Genomic DNA, 18,314 nt, shown 5'->3' with positions numbered 1-18,314 from the left:
CTTCTCTGGCACACATTCAAGTTCACCAGCATGCTTGTCCACCCCCTCTGGTTTCCTTCATCCCCCATAACCTCATTCTTGTGGACTGAATACATTTTTTGCCTTGCCTCACACTGTAGAATCCAGAGGGGCCAGAGCGAGCCCTGGATAGTACATGGAGATGGGTGATTGTATCCGTGCTGTGTGCATGTGTGTGCGTGCGTGTTTGCACGTGCATGTGGCACGCGCGCGCGTGTGTGTGTGCACATATTGCCCGTGATTGAAAAGAATCTGTTGGGTTTAACGGATGTATTCGATTACCATGATGACTGCCTCCCTGGAACTTTCCCAAACAGCCAGATGTACCAAGCGGACCCCCTCCAGTTTTTGCCTTTGGTTCAAACTGCGGGCTGGGGACAGGGAATAGTGAGGGTTACGTAGGCTGGCACAATGGAAGAAAACCTTAAGCCTTGCTTCTATAGAGCTCAACTGCCAGCTTCTTCCACACAGGACACCAATTAGGCTATCTCTGGCCTAGAGAGCCCTGGGGATAGAAGTGACAAAGCAGACCTGGAGAAAGTGGCCCCCCGCCCCTGGCCATCCCACGCACCCACCGCTAGATGATCAAGGAAAATCAAATAGGAGAGCTCATTTAAACTTATTGAAAGAGGACAGGATTTTCTCAGCCTACCTGTCCTCTCGGCCCACGTTGGTTGTCACTCTCTAGACACGGGCCTGGCAATGGCTTTCAGTCACTGGAGCTTAGACAAGAGGGCCAGGGTCTGATTCTTGCCTTCTTCGTAGTTGCAGAAATGTGATACTAGGCCATGTGGCCGAACGAGATGTCAGCGACTCTGACACAGCTTCGTTCATACCACCGGGCACCCAAGCTTGGACTGTTAGCGGTGATGGCCCGAGAGCAGATGAGAGCGGAGATGCCGCCTGGGAACGAAAAAGCCTGACCTTCCAGGAAGGCAGGAAACCAGGATTCCAGGCTTAGCGCTGCCTTTAACTGCCTTTCTGACCCAGGCCACGGTTTTCTTACCTTAAGGATTGGACTAGATCCCTCAGATCCCCTCTGGCTCTCAAGTCCCGCCTGGGGATGGAAGTCCCCAGTGGAGGGATGAGAAGATTTGTGGCATCTCTGCCCTCGGGTAATCCTAGGATTGGTGGTGGGGGGGGGGGGGCGGGAAGCAGCTGTTTTGCTAATAGTGACAAGAGCTCTGGGCCAGAAGATCACAAAGCCAGTCTCATCCTAAGTGTTGACAAACGGAGTGACCTTCAAAAGTAATTAACCTTTAGATGCAACCAATTCTCTTTTGAAGGCGTGAACCCACCCTCCAGTCTCCTTCAGGTTTTCTCTGAATAAAATCAAGGTAAATGAAATGACTTGCCAAGTTTTCTTTTCGGCCTTACCAACGCAGAATTGCACCATCTCAAACGGCGGAGGAAAAGAGCTGTAAAGAAACATCCCTTGTAAGCACTCGTATGTGCTCTACTGGGATATTTATGTAGAGGGGCATCTGGTCAATGGCTCCCCAACAGGCTGGATAACAGAATCATGGTGTGTTGTCTAATCCAGATTCCAGATTCTTGGTGACCACTTTTGGAGACTCTCTTTTTTTTTTTAATTTTTAAAAATATTTTTGAGGGGCGCCTGCGTGGCTCAGTCGGTTGAGCATCCGACTTCAGCTCAGGTCATGATCTCACAGTTTGTGAGTTCGAGCCCCGCGTCGGGCTCTGGGCTGACGGCTCGGAGCCTGGAGCCCGCTTCCGATTCTGTGTCTCCCTCTCTCTCTGCCCCTCTCCCCCTCATGCTCTGTATCTTTCTCTCAAAAAACATTAAAAATTTTTCAAAAATATTTATTTTTGAGAGAGAGAGATAATGCAAGCAGGGGAGCGGCAGAGAGAGGGACAGAGGATCCGAAGCAAGCTCTGTGCTGACAGTGGGGCTCGAACTCACGAACCATGACATCATAACCTGAACAGAAGTCAGACACTCAACCAACGGAGCCACCCAGGCGCCCCATTGGAGTTTCTGATCCAGTGGGTCTTGGGCACAACTTGACAATCTATACTTTTAAAAAAAACTAAAAAAGCGGAATGGGTAATTTGGGTGCTTATCCAGGGCTAATAAGCACTGATGTATGCATCCAGTCCAACAAATTTTCTTTAAGGCTGTGGCTGCATGGAATATTAAAAAAAAAAAAATGCATAAGGCCTGCTCTGGCCTTGGCTTTCTAGGAAATCCTAGCAACTTTTGCTACCAAGGGAGGCAGACATAAGTGCTATAAACTGTAATCAGGTAAAGCTCAGAATCAGAATAGAGAAATGAAGAATCAGAGAGGAGGCTAGCTGTAAACAATTAATGTGACCACACCGGTGTATTGTCAGGCAGGATATATTTCTGGCTGTAATCAATCTGACGAGTATTCTGGTGGTACGGCCTCTGGGGAATAATACTGGAGTGGAATCTAGAAAAATGAGGATACAAATGTATCTTTGTATTTGTTTAGATGAAAGTAATTATAGAAGGATAAACCGATAAAAGACAGATCGTAAAAATACCATGTTAACCTTTAGAGGGAAGGACAGAACAGAAGAGAGGAGGCCAAGGCAGGCACGAGGATTCTTCGAATAAACCATGTTTTATAGACTTGTCTTCGGAATTGTGTAAATATTTCTGCATAATTTTAAAACACAGAATATGAGAAAAGCAACCCCTGAAAATTTAGAAAGTAAAATGAAAGGAAAAAAAAAAAGAATTTAAATGTATATCCAGTTGGAGCATAACCACACCAAGGAAGCATTTCAAGTAACTTAACACACACACACACACACACACACACACACACACACACATATATTTTTTGTATCCCTAGTGGGATATGCCCTAAGAACGAAGAGAACTACAAAATGAAAGAAACCCTTGAGCTGTTTTTAGCAACCATATTGTTGTTTTGAATTTGCAGGGTCCGTAAACCTGTACGTTGTATACACACATTGTTTTGTGTGTATGTGTTGGTATAAACACAATTACATGAATGTTATTGAGAACAGGGATTTTTATTAAGGGAGAAAGGACATACAGATGTGAGATGATTGAGGCGAAGAAACACCTGTGGCTCTGCATTTGTATCGGAAATGTTATTATGAGATCACAATCTATATTATCCTTTGAAAAATGCATGTTTACTGGCTCTCCGTATGGAAAAGACCTAAAAATAATGAACAGTTCAGTAGCCTGGAACAGCCCTGGCTCCCAGATTATATTTTCTAAATACCATTTTCTCTTAAAAGGGAACAAGATTTCTCAAAGAAAGGCCTAGTCCAGATCCAGCGCGGGAAATATACAAGATGAGCTTGAAATATCTTGTTGTACCGGAAAGCAAGCTAAATATTAAGCCCTACTAGTGTCATGCCAGGAGGACTCAGGATCCTACTAAATTAGATTCTCTCTGACTGGAGATGGGAGAGTTCAAGCACCGAATGGATAATAACTCCAAAAGACTGAAATTCACAACAAATATATTCACATCCGTGAGTTTATAAGGATACCTCTGTTGGGGATTGGAGGAACCACCTCATTATTTTTGAATTAATAAATAAAAGGGAAACAAATCAAGCATTTATCCTGCTTCTCATATGTAGTTTGCATTTCAGGTCTATGATGAGGGGAAGTGTCTCTTTATAAAAGTATTACAGACAACAAACAAGGACACATTGAGTTTTCAGCGCCTAATTGGGGTTTCCAGGTTTAGCAAATAAACAGATAGGGCTCCCAGTTAACTACACATTTCAGATGAACAACAAATAATTGCTTAGTACAGGTATATTTGGGATATACTTCCACTAAACACTAGTTTGCCGTTTATCTGAAATTGAAATGTACCTGGGAATCCTACATTTTATTTGCCAAGCTGACATTGAGTTAACAAATCTAGACGATGATCGTTGAGACTCCTAACATCACAACAAAAGAACCAGCCAGACACTGCGAACCTCCTCATAGAAATACATACCGCGGCCCGTGAGGTAATTTTGTGAAATTATTGAACCTGAATCAATCAAGCCTGCAGATCTAACTATCAATTTACAGGAAATACAGAGGGACAGAGGAACATGTTAAATGATATGCAATCAGCAAAATCCAGACTGTCAGAAACATTATACAGCAAATGATCTAATCTCAAGACTAAAAAGTTACAAGGGGAAAACAGTAGAAAGGAAAATTGAAGGGGAACCTGTAAATTAGAAGAGACTTAACGGACATATCAACCGATTGTAATGCGTGGACCTGTTTTCATACCATCTGCCACAGAGAAAGAGAAAGACAGAGACAGAGAGACAGAGACATAAAGATTGACTTTTAGCATTATAGAGTTATTTTCATATTTTGGGGGGAGCATGATAATGCCCTTATGGTTATTAATTTTTCAGAAAGTCCCCCTTTTGAGAGATACACGCTGAAATAATTTAAGATTAAATATGATTCGCTTCAAAATAATTGGGATGGGGGTGAGGTGGGTGGAGGGTAGATAGAGCAAGAATGACCGTATTGGTCGTTATTGAATCTAGGTGAGGCATTCATTGGACTAGTTTGATACATGAGTGTTTATTATACTGATATTTATGTTTTTGCATATACACAGAGTTATTTAGAATAAAATGTGCTTTTTTTTTTTTAAAGAAACACATCTCTGTTGGCTGATTCAGTGGGACAGCAGGAGTCTAGGTGTGTCCCTATATGAATTCATTTTCACAAATACCACCCGAAGCGGGTATTATCTTTATCCCTATTGTACAGATGAGGAACTGAGGCAAGGCAGGTCAGGGAGGTTGCCCAAGGTCCCCTAGGAGTAAGTGGTGGAACCAGGGATTGAACTCAGGGAGTTGAGCCCCAAGCATTCTGAGCCCATGATCTGATGCACTACGCAGCCCCTACACAGGCAGAGTGGTTCGGGTGCCTTGGTGTGTGGTTACTACTTGGGAGCATGAGGCCCTGTGCAGTCCTGCACGCCGAGCTGTGCTCTTGGCAGTGACTGTCCTGTCATTGGTGTGCGCTGTGCTGTGTGGGCCTTCCAGCCACATTCTAGGCACATGAGATGTGCCATCTGACTGCACGGGCTTTAAGGTCATGTCTCATTATGACCTTCTATGACTCCAGGTAGTTTTCGTCCCTGCTGAAGTGACCGTCCTGAGCGTGATGTACTTCACCTCCAGGAGCTATGAAAGCAGCTAGAAGAGAAACCAAGAACCCAGGATAAGAGCAGCAGGGCCGGGAACTCACAGAGGCTGAAATTCCTCCATCAGGGCCCATCTCTCCCTCACCTGGCCCCTCCCCTACAGAAGGCAGCGTGCCGATCACGTGCCCTCTGCTTTCCAGGTAAGACAACTGGTTCAAATATTTGCAAAATGTTTTCATCAGCTTCCGGGTACAAACACGGTTCCCTTTGCAAATACCTGCTCCCCTCCCCAAGGAAATAATGCCTGCCAGCACTGCGATTTCCAACATTGCAAGCCCTCCAAGTCCTTCCCCAGATTCCACCAGACCTTCCCCAAATTGTACTCTTGCCAAGAGCTGGAATTCCAACGTCTCCCCTTGAAGAATGTAACCAAATTTCTTCCATACCCCAGCTCTTCCCTTTCATAGGAGCGCCCCCTGCTCTGTTGCCTCACAAACCTCTTTGAGTAGAAGGATTTGGGGGTCATGTTCAAAGGAACAGTTACAGGTGCATTGGCTTTACCAGTTTACAGGAAGGAAAGATGGGTTCATAGGCAAAGCTGGTTTTTTCCCCCCCTCAGATCGGGGACAATCTCATGGATTGGCTGACACACATGTACTATTTTTTTCATAACTCAGAACTATCTTTGGAACTGCCAAGAGTCAATTCCAACTCTCTGTTTGGATAAGATGGAGGTTTCAAAGGAAAGTTTTCCTTGGCAAAACGTATGTCTTGGCTCAAACAGTCCAATGATGAAAATACCCAAGACCAAAGGCAAGGCAGGGCTGCTTCCAATTACTGGGGTTGAGCTCGTTGGGAATAGGCCTTATGACATTCCTTGGATTGGGAGCAGACAGTATTTTGATTAGCAAGCCGGAGGAGAAAGAGAGAGAGAGACCATTTCTCTGCTGTTTGGTGGACTTTCCCAATTATGGGAAGGTAATTCAAGTCTTTGGTGATTTTGGAAGTCTTCCCATTGGAAAAGTCCTGTTGATTCTTGGTGTTTGGCTTCTTCTGGAGCATCAAGCGTCCGGAGAGTTCTGGAGACAGCGAAATCTAAGTTGTTCGAGGACGAGAGAGGAATTCTGGGACGAGTGGCACTTCCAGATGTGTGGCCCGGGACTTGCCCGAATGCCTCAGAACCGAGCTCCGGATCCTCGTGTGAATTGGACTCATTACCAACAAAAGAGGCACAGCCAGGGTTGCTGGCAGAGCAGGTCAAACATCTCTCTAAGGCCAAGAGCCCGAAGAAGCTTAAGTCAAGTCAACAGAAAATGAACTCAGAAGGGGGGAAGGGTGGGGAAGAACGATAGATGGCTCTTTTTGGATGGCAAGCCCGTAACTTCTTTGCGGGGCTTGGCTGATGATCCCCAGTCCCTGATAAGGAAGCTGATGCCGTTGGTCTAGACAACTCACTTCATGCAGGTCAAAGAGGGTCCACCTTGCCTTTTGATCCTTGACACCACTCTGCGCTCCTTTCTGGATGTGACATTTGCTGAGGTATTTGGATAGGGATGAAATGAGGAAGCGTTGACTAAAATCAGTCATTCCCACGTTTTAGAGTTTTATTTTCTTTTCTTAATTTGCAAACAGCTGCGTGTGGCTCAACATGTGCCCTTGGGTGGCCCTCTTCCCACCCAGGCCCCCATCTCTTCCAAAATGTCACCGAACTCCCACACTGGTCTAGCCCTGTGGGTCTTCGCATTAGCATCTATTTGACCCTGGCCGGGCCTCAACCATCTCAGTTACAGAGAAGGGGTGCAGCTCCTTCCTGCTTTTCCCAGTAGGTGAAAATATGCCACATGAACAAATGAATGGTGATCTTGAGTAAAATCTAAGATACACCTTTGATAGATGCATACCTATTAGAATACAATTCTCCTGGTCCCTTTGCAAATGGAGACATTTGGGTGAGTTGTCCCGACCACTTTGACACGGGCCATGAATGGCTTGGTTACCAGTTGGATCACAGTTCTCCACTCTTCCCTTGGGGCAGTGGCCGCTTAATCAACATCTCCAAGTGAAGGTCCCCTCACAGCCTCTGCCACCTAGATGAGAAAATGGAAGGGGCCTTCTGCTGGCCCCTCGCCCGAGACCAGCCTTTCACGTGGAAGGAGGTGTGGGAGGGCAGAGAATCACCAATGCCAAGTTGCTGGACTCCATATCATCATGGCAGCTGCATCCACAGCCCTCCCTCCCTCACTTACCTTCCCCAGCCTGCCTCGGGCTTTCTGCAGCACAGAGAGAATGTGTCTGTTAGGGATCAAACACTGGCAGGGTTGGGCAACTTCCAATTTCATTTCCTGGAAACAGCACACAAAAAAGAGCCTTGTTGTGACAAAGCACTCTTCCTAGGACAGATGCGTAAGGCTGAGGTCCTTCTGATACAGATGGGAGGCTGAGAGGGCCACGGGGCACGTTCTTCTCCACTCCAGTGTGAGGAGCCCACCCATCCCCGCAGCACTGTCCACTCCCTCCTCCCCGTCTCCCTCCCCTCAGACACAAGCTCAGAGGCCAAGGGCACCGTCCATACCTCTACCTTTCTCTTTACTCTTCTTCTCTAGGTTCCAGCTTCTCCAACCGTCCGCTTGACCGGGACTCGCTCTCCTCCACACTGAGGACTTAGTGAAGTTGATTTCCACATTTGGAATGTCCCTGCCATTCCATTCTGGAAAACCTGCCCTTCTCTGTTCAAAAATCTAGCCCTGTTTCCCTTCCTTCCGGAGCTTGCATCACTCTTGCACACCTGCACCCACTTTGGGGCTCCATTTGTCACTGCATCGTAAAATGTCAGAGCCGGGTGGCCTTAGAAATCTCTAAGACTGTCCCAGCTGTCTCACGTTCCTTTGGGGAAACTGAGGCCCAGCGTGGGGAAGGGACTTGTGCAATCGTGAAACGAGAAACTGATAGAGCCCTGGTTACAATTCAGAGTGCGCACCTCCTGGTCGAGGACTCCGTATTCTGTATGAGCCTGTCTTGCTTCTTCTTCTTTTTTTTTTCTTCATGCATTTGGCCACTTCCCCATTGGTCTCTAAACTTGCTGAGGGCAATCACCTCTCTTTCTCACTCGAGAGGCTTCGCGGTGACCCCACAGCCAATACCGCACACGGTGGGCACATGACATAACTACATAATTTCACTCCACCTTCGCAAAGACACTCCCCAAGAGCAACAGCGCTATGATTGCTCCCCTGTGTCACGTGACGAAACTTCGGTGCAGGGAATTCAACGGCTTGTCTGAGGACATCCGGACACGGCGGCTCACGTGGGAAAACAGAAGACGTCGGCGCAAAATCCCCACGCAGGCAATGAAACTGATCGTTACCTAACAAGACCTGTAGCCAAGGGAACTCTGATGCTCAGAGAAGATGATGGTGTTCTCATGGTTCAGTGCCCTGTGCGACATTTCCCCGTGGCTCTCCGCTCGCTGGATGCCTGATTCTGTTGTTTGGTGCTTTAAAACCGGCAGTGCCCAGAGGCCTGGCTGGGTCAGGAATGGCTGGCCATTAGCCCTGATTATTTAAGCAAACTTGAATTCTTCTTTCCCAGTGCCGCCTTCTCCCCCACCCGATACGCTTGCCACGTGCAGACTGCGCGTGGGTTCCTAGGGGGATGCTGGGCTCCCAGACAGCGGGGCTTTTCTCCCCTCCCCCGCCCTCCTCCCCATTTGTGCTGGGGGGAAATGTAGTCACATCATTTGCATTTATCACGGAGAATATACCGCCTCGTCTGTAGCCTTTAGTCTGACTGAATTGCTTTTCTGCTTCATGAGACACACAGCGTGCCAGCCCAGCGCTCCCCTCTCCCCTTCACCAGCGTTGGCGTAACCCACTTTGCTCTCCATCGCATTTATCATATTGATTGTATAAGAAATAGATCGTAAGCAGAATGAAATTACCGAATGCAATGATCTGGGGCATCCTATGGACCAGATCAATCTTGGGGCAGCCAGGAAAAAAAAGTCCCTTGCTGTGACGTTTTCCAGAGTTGATTTTCATTGCAAATAGAAATTTCCGTCGGCTGACGGACAAGAGAGAGACAGAGAGAGAGAGAGAGAGAGAGAGGCAAAATAGGAGCTTGATAAGGCCTCATAAGACTCGTTCATTAGGAAGGAGACTTCCTTAGCTGGAACTCACTTGAAATGGATGTTTGAGGCTCTAGCTGTAACAATATCTATTTTTTCCTGCCTATCTCCAGTTCTCCAATTTGTTCTACTTGTGTGTGTGTGTGTGTATGCGTGTGTGTGTGTGTGTGTGTGTGTGTGTGTGTGTGTGTTTGGGGAGTGGGGGTGGTTATGAAAAAAGGTAACACTCTCGCTTATTCAGAAGACGGTCGAGGACCGTTTTCAATCTCCTATAAACGCCCGGCCTGAGCCCTGCTGGTCTTTGTCACCTTGGCCCCAGCAGTGTCACTGGGAGGCTGGAGTTTTAACAGCGCTGTTTGTACAGGACAGTGTGGGACTTGTTTATTAAACTGTTTCTTGAAAACATAAGCTTGAAACCCCCATACCTCCCAGGACTGAGGCTCCAGACATGACCTCTGCCATAATAAGAACTTTCTCTGTGTCTGGAGACAAGGCTGGTGAGTTCAGCTGGGACTGGAAACCCAAGTGAACAAGGTCCCTGGCAGCCTGCCACCATCTCAGACTGAAGCAGAAACCCACAGTGGGAATGTGGTCCGAGGCCCCGCTCACCCCCTTCCCACTGTGAAATCCATCCCTAGACACTGAGACTCAGTGCTATTGGCTTTGGCAACATTCGTCATGCCAATAAACTCATTGAAATTGAAGAAACCAGAGGGGAGAAGGGGAGTAGAAAATAGAAGGGGGTGAGGAGGGAGAGAGGGAGGACAGCGTACAAAGAACAGCAGGGAAGAGGGGCTGCCCCCAAACCCTCCAGTGAGCTTAATGGGAGAGACGTCATGGATGCCAAATAGCTGAGTTCACGGAGAAGGGAAGGCACAGGCACGAACAGACCCCCTCCCAGCCCCTAAACCCGTCTCTGTCCGCTCCCTGAGTCTGCTGAAGCTTCCATGCCCAGAGAAACGTCTCTGGAAGCCTCCTCGTGACACAAATGGCCAAGCGAACGGATACGCGCACGTACACACACACTCCTCTATTAGTGAGATAACGGAAAGTGAAAACACACAAAATATACCCACCAGGACCATGAGGGAATACATCAGCCACTCAGAACATGTCTAAACCAGACGACACCCAGGCTGGGTTGAACAGCTGAGCCCCTGGACAGAGCCAGGTTCCTGCTAGTGCCGTGGTCCCCCACCCCAAACCTGCTCTGGAGCTACGTTCTGCCCTGGGTATACTTCCTAGAGTTCCATAGTTTTTCAGAGTTACGGACGCTCCTAGAATTCATCCAGGCTAGCTCAGTATTGTTTCTCCTGGATAGAGGGCTGTCTCTCCTCAGCGTAAAGACGTCCAGAAATGGTGAAGGCCAGGTTTCACAGCCTGTGCGATCAGGGAAGCCCTCTCATTGGCTGATGCTGTAGCCTTGGCCGTTTTCCTCGTCTCTGCCATGATCGGGCGTCACTGCACAGTGCCGGTCCCTCAGAGCTCTGCCCGTACTTGGTCAGGAAAACTGCCGGGCTGCCCGCTAGTATCTCCAGACAAGGCAACACCTCTTTCCATTCCTCAGCCTGTCTACTTCAAGGACTGTCTTCCCTTCCTGACAGCCCTGTTCTCTGCTTATGGCTCCTCTTCTTGCTTCTTGCTTGGGATGTTCTTCCATGGTTAGTAGAGAGCTCACTTGTCTGTCACCGACACCTGCCTTATTTCCCCACCTACCTTCCTCTCTGTTTTATAGATCAAAGATGAAAAAAAGGAGCATTTACTAGGTGAGGAGGGGGCAGAGGACCATCAGGGAAGATGGATCGTGATTTTAGGTTAGCCACAGTGAGGGCAGGAGAGAGAGAGAGAGCTATGACAGAGAGGAAGACCATCCCTCGCTATGACTGCGGCATCTGGTTGGAGTTTCAAAGATCTTCTTGGCTTTTTGAAAGCTGGGCTGCGTTTGGTTAGATCAGGTTTATAGAAGAGGGTGCTAGCATAACTAAGAACCACAGTCGGAATTGAGGAAGGGGCTGCTTACTTTTCAAAGAGAATTGATTTCATAAGCACCCATTATTCTATTGCTTTCTAATCAGTCGTCTTCTTCGCGTTGCTACTTGTCGCAAGACGGGTCAAAAACGCGGGTTTCTCGGGGCAACCTCATCCTGGTTACTGGCAAGCATGGAGAAGCAATGCCTTCTTCGCAAAGGGTGGGTTTGTAGATGCCATCATGCTATCGCGGGAGGGAAGCATCCCGTCTGTGACCTCGGGGGGAGTCAGAGAACATGTGTCATGGGTAAGAGGATAATTGTAGCGTTTGCTGGGTTTAAGCCAGCTGAGAAATTATGTGGGCTCGGAGACTAAATTACACACGGGGAAGGGGACAGGCATGTTCCCCAATGACTCCACGGGAAATTTTTTTTATCAGCTAGGGGTTAATTTGAAACAAAAGACTGATGCTGTGAGCATGAGATTCCCGCCCTGTCTTGGGCCTGATGGATCCATTCCTTTAATGAAATGCACACAGTTTATTTTACCAACTCTAATTACGTGAAGAATGAGTGTCAGGTTTCTTTATCCTTCTGCCGGCCCTGAATCCAGGCCAAGTTCACAAGACTTACGTGCACTGAGGCTAATGGAGCTTTTATTCCAATGAGTTGAGAGCCAACCCACCTTTGTAGAGAAAAGAATATTTAAAAAAAAAAAAAAGAGGAAAGAAATACTTAATGTTCGTCTAGCGAATGAAAAATTTCACAAGATAAATTAAAGTGTTTTCTGGCTGAACGGAGAAACCAGGGCAGGATGGTGGAGATAATTTTCCCAGGACTCAAAATGATTTATCTTATCTCTGTGTTCTTTAGACAAGAGGTTCCATTTATTTAGTCATTTATTTTATTAGTTTTCTGAAGATATAACATAACACTTCAACACTCCAGACTATGGGCTGGAGAAACAGCAGAGCTCCGATGGAAAAGGTCCCCGTCCTCAGAAAACTACAATCAGCCGGGAGACAGACTGGTCATCAAGCAAGCATCATTCCCTGTGATAAGTGCTATGCTATCCGAACCCTCTCTGGTACCCACATACCCCAACCAAGAGATCCTCTGGTTGAATAGTTCTGGAAAGAGGTGAGTTTGCTCCCCGGGGGTCCTTTGACATTGCTGGTTGTCTCCCCGGGGGAGGGGGTGTTACGGGCACGCCGTGGCCAGAGGCCAGGGGATGCCGCGCAGCATCCTACAATCCACAGGAGAGCCCCCACGACAAAGAATTTTCCAGCCCCAAACGTCCGTAGTGCCACGGATGCAAACCTGTATGGTCCTGCCTCGCGCCAGTCCCGTGCTTGAACCAGGCCGAAAACCCGCCTGCTTCTTTCAAATCCTCCTGTTTCACGCGGCTGCGATTTCCCTCTGGCCTGCTCTCCTAACTGGGGGTAGGACTGTACTTTGAAAGTAGCATTCGTGAGTGACATTCACTTTACGTTGCTGTGTCTTGCGGAGAGCATCTCAAACCCAGAGTGGCCTGAGATGGAAACACACGATCCTGCCTCCGTGCCTCATAATCCTTTTGTTGTGGGACTTTCCTGCCACACGCGAAACTCCTCACTTGGAGAGTTCTTGGCAGTGGAAAGAATTCGGGCCTAGGTTGGGTCCTTAAATAGTTTCCCTTTTGCATGCCCCAACCATTATCCTGAATGTTTGTAAAAAGGCTGCCAAGGCTTTTTTCTTCAGATCTTCATGTAACTGTATGTTACGTACCATGGAGTTATTTTTGAGCAATTAAGGCTCCCCATGCCAGATTTTCTCATCATCTACCAAAGGCATAAAGAGGGGGCCTTGTGTCTGGCTTTCCCAGAGAAGCAGATGGCATTTCGGATACTGGCAGGAGACAGGTGTGAAGTTTCAGGGGCCGGAGGGCTTTGTCTGGCATACTATGCAAATTTGGCTACATTTTGCATCCTTCCCAGGAGCTACAACCAAATGGAGCCTGCTCTTAACATCCGTGTGTGGAGGGGACAGGGGAAGGGATAAGACATTGTGATGAAGGTGTGTGTATACGTGCAGGGGGGCCAGCAAGGCCATCTATGCACCTTGCGGATGAGAATAAAGCAACTTTTAGGCAGTAGGGAAAGCTGTTACTTTATCCTGGTCTAAACTGCTCAGAAAACCAGAGATGGATAAATCCCTCAGGGTGAGCTCTCTTGGAAGACAGTGTGTAATTTCCCTTTAACTTGATTAGCCTTTGAGCCTGCTCACCAAAGGCTACACTGGCCGGAGTTTTGTTACGTCCTGACGTGCAGAAATGAAGGCTCCTTAGCTTGCTTGCAGGAGGCCGAGACCTCTGGGCGACTAGCTTAGCTGCTGAGAGTCACGGAGAGGCCCAGCCCAGCAGTGCTGATGAATTCTTCCCGCACGTAGACCGTAGGTTGGCCACACTTGCAATTAGTGATTTGTGTCCATTGGCTTCTCCTGGATTCCACGTACCGTATCCCTCTTCAGTAAGGGCGCTGCGTGCAGGTGACCAAATGTAAAGATTTTTCGGGAACAGCTCCAATTTTGCATGCCTTTTCCCCCTTATATTTTCGAAAAGTACACGCATGCTTTGTCAAACCATACGTCCCCTTTTTATGTTTTTAACAAATATGTTCCCTGCACCTACCGGATAATTTATTTTGCCGTGGAAACACCCCCTAGTCCCTGATAACCCAGAAACCAGCCTTCTGTTTACCTCACCGGTTCCTCCGGAGCTCCGCCCAAGCCTCCCAATCCTAAGGTTTCCGGCTGGACAATTTCAAAGCAACTGGCAACGTAGTATCAGTTTCACTTCTTCTTTCTTCAAAAAAGCAAGACTGACCGCACCACTCTCCATTCTGGCCTCTAATGATTAGGGTTTTGCTTGCTTTTCCTGGAGCGCCCTTCCTTGCCAAGGATGGGTTGCTCATAACCCCCCACTAGGTAACCTATGTTACGATTTGGGCTGGACGAAGGAAAAGGTTTGGCGGAGCGGAACTCTTCCCCGTGGTTTGGTTCATACCATCAATTTTTAACGAAAATCACTGCACCTGACTGAAGAAGCGACACTTTCTTCTTGGGGGGACTTTCAGCAAAGATGGAAAATACGTGCCACACATGAGAGGAGATGTACCAGATTTGCTTGGCCTGAGCCATCTGGGGACCTGGATACTGTTGGCAGGAGGGTCTGCACAGACAGGCCTGTTGGTCCCTCACCGAGGCCTCACACAGTCCCATCAGTGCACACCCGGGGCTCACCGGTCAGTGTTCAATGTCTAGTTGAGTACTTGGCATTGAAGGCCGAGAGATACCTGTACAAAGACCAGGTTCCAGGCACCCACACGGAGCGTAGACCACAGAGGCGGCAAAGGCCGTCTCCATCTTTTAGGGATAGAATTAACACCATTGTCTGGGCAAGTGGTTATTTCCTGAGGTAAGGACACAGGTCTTAGGAAAGCCAGCAGACACAGGCCTGGGTCAGTTCATTCCTCAGAAACCTTCAATGGTCCACTTTGCAGGCATCTTCCACTTAAAACTCCTTGGCTTGGCGTTCATGGCCCCGGAGGCTCTGATTCCCACATACCCTGGCAACACGGTTTCCCATCATGCTCACTAACTTGCTCCCTGGGGAGCAGCGTGAAAGTGTTCTCCATCCCCCAAGCTGTCCAGAATGCTCCTATTCTCTTAGAATCTTCCGCCCTCCATGATTTCCTATTGAAGTTCCTGTGCTTATATCCCTGATACCAAGACTGGGAGCAGGGCTGGTGCGGGAGCAAATACGAAGGAGTCTGAGACGGTAAGAAAAATTAACAAGGTGCTACCGAGTGATTTAACCCGGGTTCTGTTCTATGCCTGTCGTGGTCATCCTTGCGTTTACTATCTCGAGTCCTCACCCCTTCCGCGTGAGTTAGCGTGCTTTAGTGGACCAGCCTCTTCCCCAGTTCCAAAGTGGGTTGGACCCTGAACCCATGGTCTTTGCTTTTTGGCTTTCTGGCTGACTTTGACTGTTCTTGGGAGACCATGGTCCTGTTTGAGTTCCTTTCTGGAATGGACTTCATGAGAACCCCCTGCCCATGAGAGGGACGGGGGTTCTGCATTGAACCCCTAAGTAACCACCCCCCATGCCATCCTTCCAGGCCCAGCTTAACTCTCATTCTCTTTGGGTGGAATTAATTTCTCCCTTCCCTTAATCCCACAGCATTTCTATTACTTGTTATAGCTTCTCTAATTTTTTTTTTTTTTATGGTTTTATATGGTTTTATTTGACTGAGAGCCCTGTCAGGGCAGGAGCCATGTCTACGTAGGTTGTATGTCCTGAACACACAGGACATATGTTGCTGGACACACAGGAGGCCCTAACACATTAGTTGAATGAGTTGAATTTAACTGATTTGTACAGAGAACCGAGAAAGTTCCATTTCATGTCAATGTGATAGATATATATATTTTTTTTAAGAGAGAGAGAGAGAGAGAGAGAGAGCGAGAGCTATTAAGGATCCACACCCAGTGCAGGGCCAGATCTCACAACCATGAGAACATGAACTGAATTCAAGAATTGGATGCTTAACTGACTGAGCTACCCAGGCACCCCAAAACAAATCTTTTTTTTTCTTTTTTTAATTTGAGAGAGAGAGAGAGAGCACACACAGGGGAAAGGGGCAAATGGAGAGGGAGAGAGAGAGACAGAGAGAGAGAGAATCTTAAGTAGACTCCATACTCAGTGCAGAGCCTGACACAAAGTTCGCTCCCATGACCCTGAGATCATGACCTGAGCAGAAATCAAGAGTCAGATGGACATCCAACCGACTGAGTCACCCAGGTGCCCCTTTTGTGATAGATCTTTGAGTTTGGTTCTAGGAGATGGTTCTAGGCACATGTGTGTACACATGGGACAGAGACCCCAATTGGACGAAGAATTTGGAACAAGGCTTTCTGGAGTTAGGACCAACTCTAACTGGTCCACTTTTCAGGGATCCTGGGGTTTTGCTTGTTCAAACAATTCTAGATTTAAGCATAAGCTTTTTCTCAGCTTAGCTGTTGCTTTCCTCCTAGAGGCCCCAAAGTCTGGTCACTCTTATCACAAACAGAGACTTCTTGGGACCTGCCACATCAAGGTAAAGACTGGAGGCATAGCTGAAGCTCCTCCTGGAACCCCCCACCCCCTCTGTTCTCTTGGTAGATCTTTTCCCTTCCATTCCTGTGTCTCTGTCCCTATCAACTCATCTCTGAGTCGAGTTTCCCCAAAGACTCTTGGAACAGCAGTCCTGAGGGTCCCTGGGACTTTCAGTGCTGAAGTGGGCTGTGATTACACAGCATGTCTCTTCCTCACGGGCTCTGGAGGGGTCTGTGGGGCTGTGATATAGCACAAGTGTGCCAGGAGGTGGGGCGTGAATGTGGGCTCTGAAGGACGCCCCCTCATCTCTTGGGCACAATTACCATTCATTCAACATCTCAAAAATTACATGCCTTCACTGAGAATTTTTGTATTAGGCACGGTGCTAAAATCTGGGGTAATAGGACGGCATGAGATGCAACTCCCGTCCTGGAGGAGAACTTAGGGGGAGAGAAAGGCGCCGACAGCTAACCGTGGAGCTGTAGAGTAAGGGCAATAGTCAAGGTGTGGATCCGGAGCGCAGAGGAGGGAGGGAGACGGAACTTGGAACATTTGTTTGGAGTCAGAACCAAAATAAATGCGTTGCATGTCCGAAAATGGGGCAGCGTGGTGCGCAGTTAGGATGAAGAAAAGCATGTTGGTAGCTTGGAGAAGAGTCTATCTGCAGAAGCAGTAACTGGGGAGCTGGAAAGCACTGAGTGCTGAGTGACCAAGTCAGGCAGCCGAGGTGGGAAGGCTGAGCCCTGGTTGCGTCGTCGAGGGCCTGGGTTCGAACGGAACTCCCCGCGTCCCAGCTGTGAGCCTTGTACCGGTTCCTTATAGCTTCAGAACTTCAGCTACTGCTTTGCCAGCACGTGGACCATAATACCCACTCTACAGTGCTGACGTGGGGGTAAAATTAAGGTAAGGGTGTAAACGTACTCTGGAACCTATAAAGTGAGATGTGCATGGTAGGCATCATTTTTGTATCGCGGGAAGGGAGGGCAAAGAGCAAAACCGGTTTAAGTTTAAGGCAGGCGGGTCCTGCTGAGTGGGGAATGGCGAGTTCCGCTGGGAGGGGTTTGTGATTAATGGGGATGCTGAAGTGTCACAGACGTAACGGGCCTGTGGCGTGTTCCACGTAAACGCATCAGCCTCGCCTCGGTCCGGGGCGCTCAGAGTTTCCATGCTATAAAGTTGGCAGTGTGGCCGTTGACGGTTTACAAATGGTTGCCCCGCTTGGAGATTGAGGGGCTGCTGAAATCTAAAGTATCATTTGATTTTTGCTGTCAGATGGAGTTAGACCAGGAGACATTTTCTGTAAAACACATGTCCAATCTGGGGATGGTTTGTCATCATTGTGGCTTGAGGTTTTTACATGTTTTGTGCTTGTCATATTGATGTACAAATTCCAGGCTCGTTCTGACATTCAGGACACGAAGAGGCGTAGTTGTGCGTCATACTCCTTATTAAACGTGTTTCCTGATGAAGCTGGGAGCTCGCTGCTACTGACTTAAATGTGTTCAGGTTTGCCTGGTCACAGGGAACGAAGACACATCCGGGAGTGTTGTTGCTTGGGGTCCCGGTGTACCTTCTGAGCCGACAAGGGTGCCGGCGGGGGGCTGTTGCCGGCCAGAGGAGTCCAGCATCCGAGCAGAACCAGGCGGCGCGCAACCCCAGGAGACCAGAGCCACAGAGTGGGGCCAAAAGTCTGAATTGCAGGCAAGTAGAGAAGCGGATTGAGGCGTTATGGTACCTGAAGCCTCCAATGGAAAATGCATCAGAAGGTTAAGAGGTGGGAAGATTCATTTCAAGTTTGGCTGCAGAGTGTGAAATAGACAAAGGAAAATAGATACGAGGGGGGCAAGGGATTCAGGCTCTAAGGCGCACAGGAAGCACCGGGGGCTTGCTCTCCTTTGGAGCCACTGCACCTGAGGCGTAGACCC

Source organism: Felis catus, chromosome F1 (assembly GCF_018350175.1).
Source record: "Felis catus isolate Fca126 chromosome F1, F.catus_Fca126_mat1.0, whole genome shotgun sequence".
In the NCBI taxonomy this organism is placed as follows: domain Eukaryota; kingdom Metazoa; phylum Chordata; class Mammalia; order Carnivora; family Felidae; genus Felis; species Felis catus.
Note: the sequence above shows the minus strand (reverse complement) of the source record.